General features: G+C 46.2%; 1 long non-coding RNA gene across 1 annotated transcript; it reads left to right on the top strand.

The window, feature by feature from the left end:
- Positions 1-6: 6 nt before the first annotated feature.
- On the top strand, positions 7-9,333 carry LOC144380546 (uncharacterized). The gene is made up of 2 exons (XR_013444713.1): positions 7-1,689; positions 4,149-9,333. It is a non-coding gene; the product is annotated as an uncharacterized LOC144380546 (long non-coding RNA).
- The last annotated feature ends 1,279 nt before the right edge of the window (positions 9,334-10,612 follow it).

Genomic DNA, 10,612 nt, shown 5'->3' with positions numbered 1-10,612 from the left:
CTTCAGCCCATGCAACCTTAAGCCTCTTACATAACTGATCGGAACTTCACTTCCCTGGCTGCAAAACGACAATAAGCGTGCCTCCCTCGAAAGATGGTCTGAGAATTAATGGAAACAGGATACGTCACCTGCTAGCACATAACAGGCCCTCGGTATCGGCGCCCCTGCTTGATCCCTGCCTCCTGGAGACAGCCATGTGGGCTGCGACTTGAGGAGCTGGGGGGCCCCCCACCCCTTCCTCAGGATAGCAACCTTGGTCGGTCGAGGCCCTGGGCCTGAGGTCCAGAGGCAGCACTTGGCCCTGGGACACGGTGTGGGGTGCACGCTCCCTCCCAGGTGGTTTCCTTTGCTAATGTTTCTTAGAGTTTCCAGGTTCCAAGTAAGTTCCCATTTGCGTTCTTTAGCCGCAACCCCGCAAAGGCCAGATGCATTTGATATTTGTAATGCTCTGTGGTTCTATAATCTAACTAATCCAGGCAGTGGAAATTTGCTTAACAGATTTGCATGCCGTTTTCAGATTGTATTGTTCTTCCCCCTCCTCGTGTATGTGAGCATGAATGTGCCTGAGCCCACTCGCTCGCTGTCCCTTCCATTTGGGAAACAGAAATTCGGCCACCCTCCGTTCTAGCCAACCTCAGCATTTTGGAGGCGGTTTGGTGTGGGGGCTAAGATGGGAGTGTCTGCTGTTCCAGGCCCTGTCCCTGTCAGGAGAACCCCGCCTCAGGGGCTGAGCTGGGGAGAACAGGGCAAGCGCGGACAAGTCTGGGGCACCACGGCGCTGCTCCCTGCCCCCCCTACCCCAGCATTGGAAACCACGCGCACGCACGCATGCAGGGGTGCACACATACACTCTTAACCCACGCACGCGCACTCTTTCTCTCACAGACCGTCTTACACACGCGTGCGCGCACACGCGCATGCGCGTTGCCGCCACCCCTGGCCCATGCAGTCTGGGTCCTTGTGCAATTCCACTCCCGGACCAGTAACACTTAAGTCAGGAGTCTGATGAGTCGCATCCACTCGGCTGAGCTGTAGGACCAGATCCAGAGTCTTATTATTTCAGTTTAGAGCTGCATCGATTTGGGAGACCATCTATCACCACCTAGAGCACAGCTCATTTCCATTTGCAGCGCCCGGAAGCACAGACCCTATTCGTTCTTGAAAACCTGGGTCTCTTGACCTGTGGGTCGTGGCGCTTTTCTGAAATGACCACACGTGGCATCACGTTTTGTCTGCGCTGGGCTTGCTTTCTCCCCAGCTGGAGCTGTCGGGACTGCGGGCAGAGACACGGGTATCTTTGCCCTCCGGGGTCCAGGGCAGCAGCGCCCAGCATTTTGGGCCGAGGCCTCCCTTTCCCCTCAGCCACACACCCCCCTGGTGCATCTGGCTCTCGATTACCCCCTGGGCAAGCAGACGGGCTTGGGGCGGGGCGTGGGGGCTGGAGGGCCCGGAGCCAGGGAGGACGGCGTCCGGGCCCCTCGTGGCGCAGTGTCTCAGAATTACATATTCATGCTGGCAACCACGGTCTAGTTCTAGAGATAATTTCCTTTCCCAGAATATGACAATCTGTTCCCATGTATAGCGTGCTGATGACCTTAACAATTGTGCAATTTTAGGGACCTTTGATTGCAACGGCCTTTACAAATGGATACCATTGAGCAGGTGCTTCCGTTGCCACCCCACTCTGAGGTACTACCTTCTCTGCCCTGTGTCCCCGCCCTGCCGGGTGCGTCGTACGTGTGTGTGCCCTGGCATGCAAGTACGCACGGGCCCTGGCCCCATCGCGCCAACACCTCTCTCTCCTCTTCCCCGACCCCTTGGCAGGAGGGTGGGGGCAAAAAATCCAGTCTTGTACTCTCTCATTCTTCTCTCCAGCTGTAATCATGACCCCCACCTTTTTTTTTTAATTCTTCTTGATTTGATTCTTTTGATTCCCTTTCTTTATCTTCTTCCCCACCCCCTCATCTCTCTCCGTCTTGAAATACAATCAAGAGTGTAGGAAACTGGAAGGTGATCTGGTGCTGTTGCCTGTCCTGGGGGGATGGAGGCAGGAGAAGCCTGGGCTTCGGCCAAGCCTGGGGGCGGGGGCCAGGGCCAACCCCTCCAGGGTCCCACGAGATGGCCTTTCAGGTCCCTGGACCCTTTCGGCCCCCCAGCACTCACTGGCTTTGGCCAATGGGGTTCATGCAGTCAAACAGCCAGACTCCATCTTTTAGTGAAAAGAAAACATTTTTGCCAGTAACTACTGAGTAATTATCCAGATTACCGCACGAAAAGCAAATTAAATTAACGACATCACCTGCGTAACGTGGATTTGGATCCCTGCCAGTTTCCTAACCTTTTAAACTGAGCTCAAGTTAATTAAACATTTTTTTAAATCACTTTGATGGGGGTATGGAAGGGGCGGAGTGGAGGAGAAGGGGGGGTTGGGGCAGTCAGTGAAGGAGCCTCTTGCCACAGTCTCATTGGAAAATGAGTATCTGTTGCTCTCGGGAGGAACCCCGAAAAGGAAGAGGGGTTCTCTCGTGAAAGCTAAGTGCGTACTGTGTTAGCGCATTAGTTTGGGGGCTTGAGACATGGGTCTGTCAAGAGGGAGGGTGACAGCTGAGGCCGGGCCTGGGTCCCTGCTGGGGCAGGAGTGCCTCTCCCTCTGGGAGTTCGGATGTAGGAGAAGCAAGGCTGGAGATGGACTTGACACTTTGGTTTGTGGTTAGTAAGACCCCTCTCTCATAGAGGGGGTCACTCTAGGCCCCCAAGTCAGCCAGGACTCTCTCGGGTGGGCCCAGTTGGGGGACCAGATTGAGTTGAGCTCCATAAATCTCTCTGGATTTCTCTAATGTTGCTGCTAAGGAATCACCTCAACTAATGCAACCGCCTCTCTTAACCAAATAAACCCCGTGTGTGAATTCTCCCCACCCCTCACCTCCACTTCCCTTCGAGCACTGACCCAGCCATTGCTGGCCAGAGCCAGAGGCCACTAACAGTTTGAAGGAGAGCTACTCACTACTAATTAAGCTGGGTTTGGGGGCCCAGGGGAAGTAAGGTTCCTCTGAGAGCAAAGTGGACTGAACTCCCCAAGAACTCTGGGGATTGGAGGTGGCTCCAGCCCTTTGTGGAGTCAGATGATGAGGGGATGGGACAGCTACCAGGCACAGCAGACCCCTGCAAGGTCAGACACTGCGGCTGCCCGGCTGTCCTTGCACTCTCCCTCCCCTGGAAATGAGGATGGGGTAGGGCTTCCCACCACAGCCCGCCCTCCCCTCCATGGCCGCTATAGGAGCCAGGGGAGGGCAAGGCATCCAGCCCATCCTCCTCATCCAACTCTAGGACCCGATTCCCACAGAAGGATAACGTAGCCAAGAGACTGGCGGTACTCACCACACCACCCTCCTCCAAAATGGATGAAGTGAACCAATTGAGTCACATGTTCGAACCGAAACACACACTTTGTCCATGACCGAGGTTTCGTTCTCTGACATTTAGTCCCCTCCACAGAGGAGGTGCCCAGGCTCATGGTGGACTCAGGGAGACTCAGCAAGTCTGTGAGTCGCGGGCCTGTTTTTATTTTCTATAACCAAAGCTGGTTATTTGTTGCATATGTTTTTCCTGACCTTGAGTCCTCGATACGAAATATAATTTTTTTTAGATTTTTTTAAATCTGCATTTTCAGTTATTGGCAGTCATTGACGGTATCTGATAAAGTAGTTTTTTAAACATTTGGCTTTGAAAACCCGAAGTTTAACCAGAACAAAAAGCATCCCTCATCAGTTTGCAATTCACCCGGTGTAGCCAAACACCCAGCATGGCCGCATTTGCTGACCACATTTCCTGCCACTCCCCCCCCCCCCAAAGAATTCACCAGTGCCGTATCAAATCAGCAAAATAGCAAACGAGCACAGTGAGTTGCAGAGCTGTCCGCTCCCCAGTGTCAGGCGTGGTGAAGATGTCAGATTTCCCAAGCCGTGATCCCAGTAAGCTGTTAACCTGGCCGTTTCCAGACATACTCAGTAGCCCAATGTAGTCGTTCTGTGGAAGCGCTAGTTGAGAAGTTGGAATAAATAGTATGTTTGCCTGACACATCTTCTCTCTCCTTCCACTTCCCACTTTATGTTCTCCTCTGGGCATCCGTGACCTTCCGCGCCCTGCAGAGCATACCTGGATGTCCAGGCAAGACTGGGCGAAGTTTCTGAGTGGCCCTTTGTTTAGGTGATGTCATCAGACCTGGACCCCCACCAGCCTCACTCCCCATCCCAACCAGAGATGGCTCACTTCGGATCGAGGGTTGACTACATCTCATCATCTCACGAATCTGCTGTAATATAAGACAACAGCTTTTAAATGTGTATATAACCCATGATTTTTGGTTTTGTTTAGTTTTGTTTTTCTTGATGGTTTCCCTTCCTCTTCTCTCTTCCCCCCCTTCTCCTTTTAAATCTCTTTGAATCACATTTGGTAGTGATTTTGACTTAGTCCGGTAGTCATATAGCTTTAATATCTAGTTAAAAGCTAACCATAGTATAATTGTTATATTAAGGTATTATTTTTCTCTTAAAAAGATTTTTTTTTTTGCTTGTTTTGATTCTGTTCTCACTTTTAAAGGATGCTGAGATGGTAATATTCCTCAATATTTTGGTACCAATTCTGAGACTGTATGGCTTTTCCAGTGGAGCACATTGTGCGTCTGTGGAAGCAAAGTTGTGAAGTGTGGAGCGGGAGGTGGGCATAAACTTTCTCCTTTGCGTCGTATAAGTGAGATGTAGTAAGCTAATTAACAGACTCTATAGCGGTTCTTTTTTGTGATGTCTCTTTGTTAACCTAAGTATATCTATTTTCGGCAATAAGGTAAGGACGACCATGTTTTGAGTGTCCTCCTTTTCTATAAGTGCTTTTTTTCTGTTGAAAGAGGTGATATTATAAGGTTTTTTGAAATTGTGAATTCTAAAAAAAAAGAAGCGTTGTAAATACAATTCCATTAACTACATAGAAACTATTAAGAAAGAGAGAATCAAAAATATTTTTGTGAGGGAGTCAGTCCCAGGCAGTTCGATGCTCTGTGGAAGGAGGAGGAGGGGAAGGCATGATAACCGAGTCGGTTCCCAGGCGGAAGGACACCCCCCCCCGCCCCCGCTGCCAGGACGACCCCCCGGGAAAAGTTAGAACACTGTTTAGCTCCTTCTGTCTGTGTGATAGACCTAAGAACTGTATTAGCGTCATACCAGCATATTAACCTCTCGTCTGTGCACAGCTTCAAATGTTACCGTCTAGTTAGATTTTTATTTAAAATATGAAAAACTGCTTTTCCCAAGACGTTTTTTAAAAACAAAGCTACAATTTTAATATTTAACATATTTAAAGTTTCAAAGCACACCTGTTTGGCTTGGGTGGGAAGGGGGTGGGGGGACATTCTTTTTCAGTCTTAATTTTTAAATATTTGATCATTTTCTATTGTCCAACCATTTCAGCACCTCCAAAGGTCCCTAGGACACTTTGCCTCTCTTTGCTCCCCTGCTCCCCCACCGGCTCTCCCCAGCTCCAGGGGTGGGGGGGGAGCTCAGGCCAGGGGCGGAGAAGCCTGCATTAATGAAAACTTTTCTCCATTCACTTCCTATTTACAAATTAGGAGAGCAACCTTTTGGTTTATATATTTTTTTTAATACCTCAGTGCTGCAAGTATCACCAGAGAGGCTATGGAAGAATTTTTTTTTTTAATTTATTGTAGATGTAAACAGAATTTTAAAAATAAAAAAAGTATAAACATCGCTGCACTGTGACTGGTGGGAAAAACTGACAGTTTCCTGTTTGCACATGTTTAACATTTGGCTGTTATAATATATGGTCCTCAGTTGGGGAAAGATACTTATGATGAAGGATATTTTTTAATTTAACTTTTTTTTAATATTGGTAATAGGTCGGCAACAGCAACTATAGAAGTACAACTCAATAGATGGCATTAAAACATATTGTAGTGTGGATATATATTTTTTCTTTTTTAAAATGTGATATTGACGTTTTATTAATATTTTTTAAATTGTTACGTTTATAAATTTGGTACTTAAGGCACAGCCAGTATGAGACACTGAATGCGACATTTATTATAAAGAGCTGCTGCACTCCTATTTTTATAAATTTTACTAACAAAGTAGACTAATGTAGACATTCACAGACATGGTAGGGCAAAAGCATCTTCAAACGAAAGGCTCCAAAATGCTAACTCAGAAAGAAAGAAAAAAAGCCTTTTTCAATTCTAATTAAACAGCAACAACATTTAAAAAAAAAAAAATCTTGTTTTTCTGATTCAATGTTAGGTTGTTTGGTGAGGGGTTTTTGTTTTGTTTTGTTTTTTTCTTTCTTTCTTTTTTTATTTCCAAACAACCAAGTTAAGTAAAATGCTGGGCGCTTTTAAAATATCAAAACTTGTTCTAGTGATAAAATAACAAAATAGAAGTTTTATGAAAAAAGAAAAAAGACCATAAATTCCCAGAAATTCAGTGTCTAGACTAGGGAATTTAATTACTCTTTTGTCCATGTTGGTGATGTACTGTAGAACCCTTCCTTTCTCTGCATCCCCCATCACCTCATAGAAGACTCTTCGTTGATCACTGTCTGTTAATAATGTATAAAATGGCTATCTTGTAAGCGTGCTGTCCTCGTACTAGTGTAGTGACTTTTTTTCTTCTCTTTCTTCTAGTACATATTGATAGGTATAACGTAATTAAGGTTTAAAAAAAAAATTAGACATAGTTATTCAGATTTAGGACCAGTAAGGATAGAACTTTCTCTTATTTATGAAAAAAAAAAATTGCTAATAATTTTGGGGCAGTTTTTTCCTTTGGTTTTTTTTTTTTCAATTTCAACTTTTTATTTTATTTTTGCTGATCTGATGTGGTTTCAACTAACCCAAGGTCTCATGATGTTCAAATGCCGGCAGACTCTATGGCGTTTTGTAGATTCCCAACCCCCCCCCCCAAACTGTGAAGGGGTGTGCCATACTACCTTAAATGCTAATGCTAGATATGCAAAACTGGATTTTTTTAATTTATTTTTTAAAAGAGGGAGGCATGGTATATTAAAATGATTTTACTAAGAGAAAAAATATTTTTTTAAGAATGCTCAGAAGAAATTGATAATCTGTGTGAATATGTTTTAGATGTTTATAATACCTTTTGAAGAGACCCAGTAGCCCATAGCACAAATCTCGTGGAAATCTGATATGTTTTAATGTGGCTACCTAGGTTAAGGTTCACGTTAGTCCCCCCACTCATCTAGAAGTCCATTTTGAAAGATTTTCATAAATTATTTTAGCACTGATGTTCAGCCTTGTCTTTGTTTCAGTTAAGCTCAGTGGCGAACCTGGGAACCACCTTTTCGCCTTCGGGGGAGAAACCCTCTTGGCTGATGGCTTCCCCCCCCCCACCCCCGGAATCACAAAATAGCCACCGGGTGACTTTCTGGCTTCCAGATCCATCTGCCTGGGACCCCCGAACTCCTCTCCTCCCAAGCAGAGGGAAGTGAGTGGCATTAGCTCCCAGACCCCATTCCTGGTTCTACCTGGACATGGAGCTGACGGGGACAGCCAAGCCTTTGGTCCCCTCCCCAGGAGCTTTCTCAGCCCTGGTTTGTGGCCTTCCTCACACCCACTGGGAAAACCAAACAGCCTCGTGTTCTATCCCATTCGCTCATTGGCTTGACTCAAACGAAGCCCTGACAGGCCTTTTTGCGTTTCTCTCCTTCATAACCGTCATCCTAATTTGAACTTGTAGCTTGGACTTTAAGGTAGCATGGCTCTATTGTGTCCATTTCCGGTTTCACTGCACAGCAGTTCACAGCCAGTGAATGTTACACACATCTTGCTAGACTAGTCTCAAAATCATCGGGTAATTGTTGGTCCTAACGACCTGAAAGGTGTTCAGTTTTTGTTTTCAGTTTTTTTGTTTTGTTTTGTTTTTGTTTTTGTTTGGGGGGTTTTTTTGAGGGGGGGTTCTTTTTTCATTTGGGGATTTTGAAAAAAAAAAAAATTTTTTTTTTTTTTGGTTCCAAATAGAAAAACAAAACCTATTTTGATCTTTAGTGCAAACGAGGGCTAGGGACTTAGCCACCACCACACCACACTGCTTCATCCTGCCATTCGCTCACTGCAGCATAATCAAGAATAAAGCAATATAGTTTACTACATTTTTTATTGAAGGTCAGCCATGCTTTCTGTATTATATTGCATATGAAATTGTTTACAAAAGAAACACTAACTCATACTTCTCTTTATCGGTTGGGAGTGGCACGCAGGGACAGAGGGAGACTGTGGGAGCAGGGGGTGCGGGGGAGAATTTTCTCTCTTGAATGTGCTTCACCAGCTGGGCTACCTTCCAAGGAAGACAAAAGGGGGGGGGTGGAGGCGTGCGAGCTGAGGGATGGAGGCTGGCGAGCACACTGAAGAGAGGCACTGGTGGGCCCCTCTGCCCTCCCCCTAAGCAGAAAAGCAGCAGAATCAGCTCAGCCCGGTCCTGGGCACAGACACTACACAAGGAGACGCTGTACGTTAAGCAATACTTTAATACTGTAATGTGTTGGTTTTCTTTCTTTCTTTCTTTCTTTTTTAACCAAAAAACGTAAGTAAACTAAAACAAAAATATATATATACATAAAACCCACTCCTCTGGGGAAGCAACCTTAATTCAAACACTTGGCTATCAAATAATCAGAATGTATTGTCTCAGACAGGATTTCACTTCCGGGAGGCAGGGGCACGAAGGGGCGGGGAGGGGGGAGGGGGTCTGAGGGACAGAAGTTCCGGAGCCTCCCTGGAAGGCTCTCTGCTACTGTATTGTGTACATACTGTACCATCCTGTGTGGAATCTGTGAGTGTCCTCTTGAGTAGCGTGGGCTAGCCAGTCTGCCGTTCATGGTGTGTTGTAAACTCGGAATTCCATATGTAATAGGATGCAAGTCTAAGCGTTTCATGTGGACATAAATGTATCTAAATAAAACTTTCCCTAGCACTGTGGCTGACCTCACCCTTACTTTTATACTTTAGTATGAAACTGATGACAACTTTGGTAGTGAGTATTTTTTTTATATATATACATATATATGTATCTATATATATATATATCTCAAGCATCTTTCAGGTCTTTGTGTGTGGCTTTCTTAAAGCCCTGTTGTAAAAAATTACTATGTGGATGGCAGTCTCTCACATCACAGATGTGGAAAGTATAATTTTATATTTGTATTTTCAAATAAATAAGTTTGTGAAAGGTTTCCATCCTCTACTGTGGTCCAGAAATCAATGTGTTTGTCTGACAAAAAAAAAATAAAATACAATAAACTGTTTTGAACAGAGTTGTTTGGTGTTCGTTCACTTGCGGAGGAGGGCTGGGCTGCGGGGTAGCAGTTGCTTGGTTGGGGGGGCAGCGGGTGTCACCAATCACACCTGCCTCCCCTCACCTCTTGGCACCTGCCTCCCAGCACCTCCAGTGGAGAAGCCCTTCTGCTGTCCCCAGGTAGCTGGTAGAACATTTTTATGAAGTGACAAGAGAGCATTGCCATGGAAGAACAGGCTGCAGAACACCTCAGAGCCCTTGGGTGGGCAGGGAGCAAACACCAAAGGTCCCGTGAGATCATGGGACCCAGATGGTAGATGTGTGTCGAAGGAGCTAAGTGGCTCTCCAGGTTGCTGGCCTCTGTTATCAGCAGCCTGCAGGAGAAGACATAGAACCAATTCCATGACCCTTGAGTAGGAGTCTGAAAGGTTATTAGGAAGCCCAGCCTTGGCCCTCAAGTTCAAAGTCTTGCTTAATGAAGAGAAATTTTGTGGGATCACAAAATTAAAGGTGTAGAAAGAAGTAGATCATCTGTGACACTTCCGCCTTCTATCTGTCAAATCGTTGAGAGAAAAGAAAAGAATTGAGACACAGTTCATTGGGGGCAAGCTCCAAGACTTGGTGGTAGCAGTCAAGACATGGTCTGAACCAGAGGGATTCCATGGATTTTAAGCTTTGGAGAGGAAGAGCCAGGCCTACGGGTTTATAAGGGATGAAGCTTCCTGTAATGGCTTCCTCAGAGCGGTAGGTGGAGCCCTAGTCCCCAGGGCATGGCCACCTTGGGCCCCTCCTCCAGTGTCCTGTCTCGGGCTTATTCCAGCTTTATCTTAGGGACATTTCTGCTACACAAAGGTCCAAGAAGAGAAGCCCAGAAGGTGTCCCTTTCAATCCAAGGCTGGAGACAGGAGAATTTGTTTCTAGGCCCATCTCTTAGGTCCACAGGCAAAACATCAGCACTCTCCAATGTCCTGTTAATCTTGAGGACAGAAGAGTATAACCTCTGCCGTCCCACAGAAATGAAAGACCAACGAGAGCTCGGCTGAGAAATTCCTCTTAGGAATTCTGAGAGGAGCGGGCCAGAGACATGAAAAAGTTCATCTTCATCCTCATCCTGATTGCGCAGCTCCGTCCCAGAAGCCCAAGGAGAGAGCAGGGAATGGGGGCGTCAATGGTACGCTAGATGAGGCCCACACATGACCTGGTTAGTCCTACACGTGTTGTGTGACTGCTACATTTTAATGTTCAGGGGGGGATAGGTAATTTGCCTGCTGTCCTACAAGTGCTCAATGACAGCACTG

The sequence above is a fragment of the Halichoerus grypus genome, chromosome 2, assembly GCF_964656455.1.
Source record: "Halichoerus grypus chromosome 2, mHalGry1.hap1.1, whole genome shotgun sequence".
Classification (NCBI taxonomy): Eukaryota; Metazoa; Chordata; class Mammalia; order Carnivora; family Phocidae; genus Halichoerus; species Halichoerus grypus.
The sequence above is the reverse complement of the archived record's forward strand: the minus strand, read 5'-3'. Positions and strand labels throughout refer to the sequence as shown.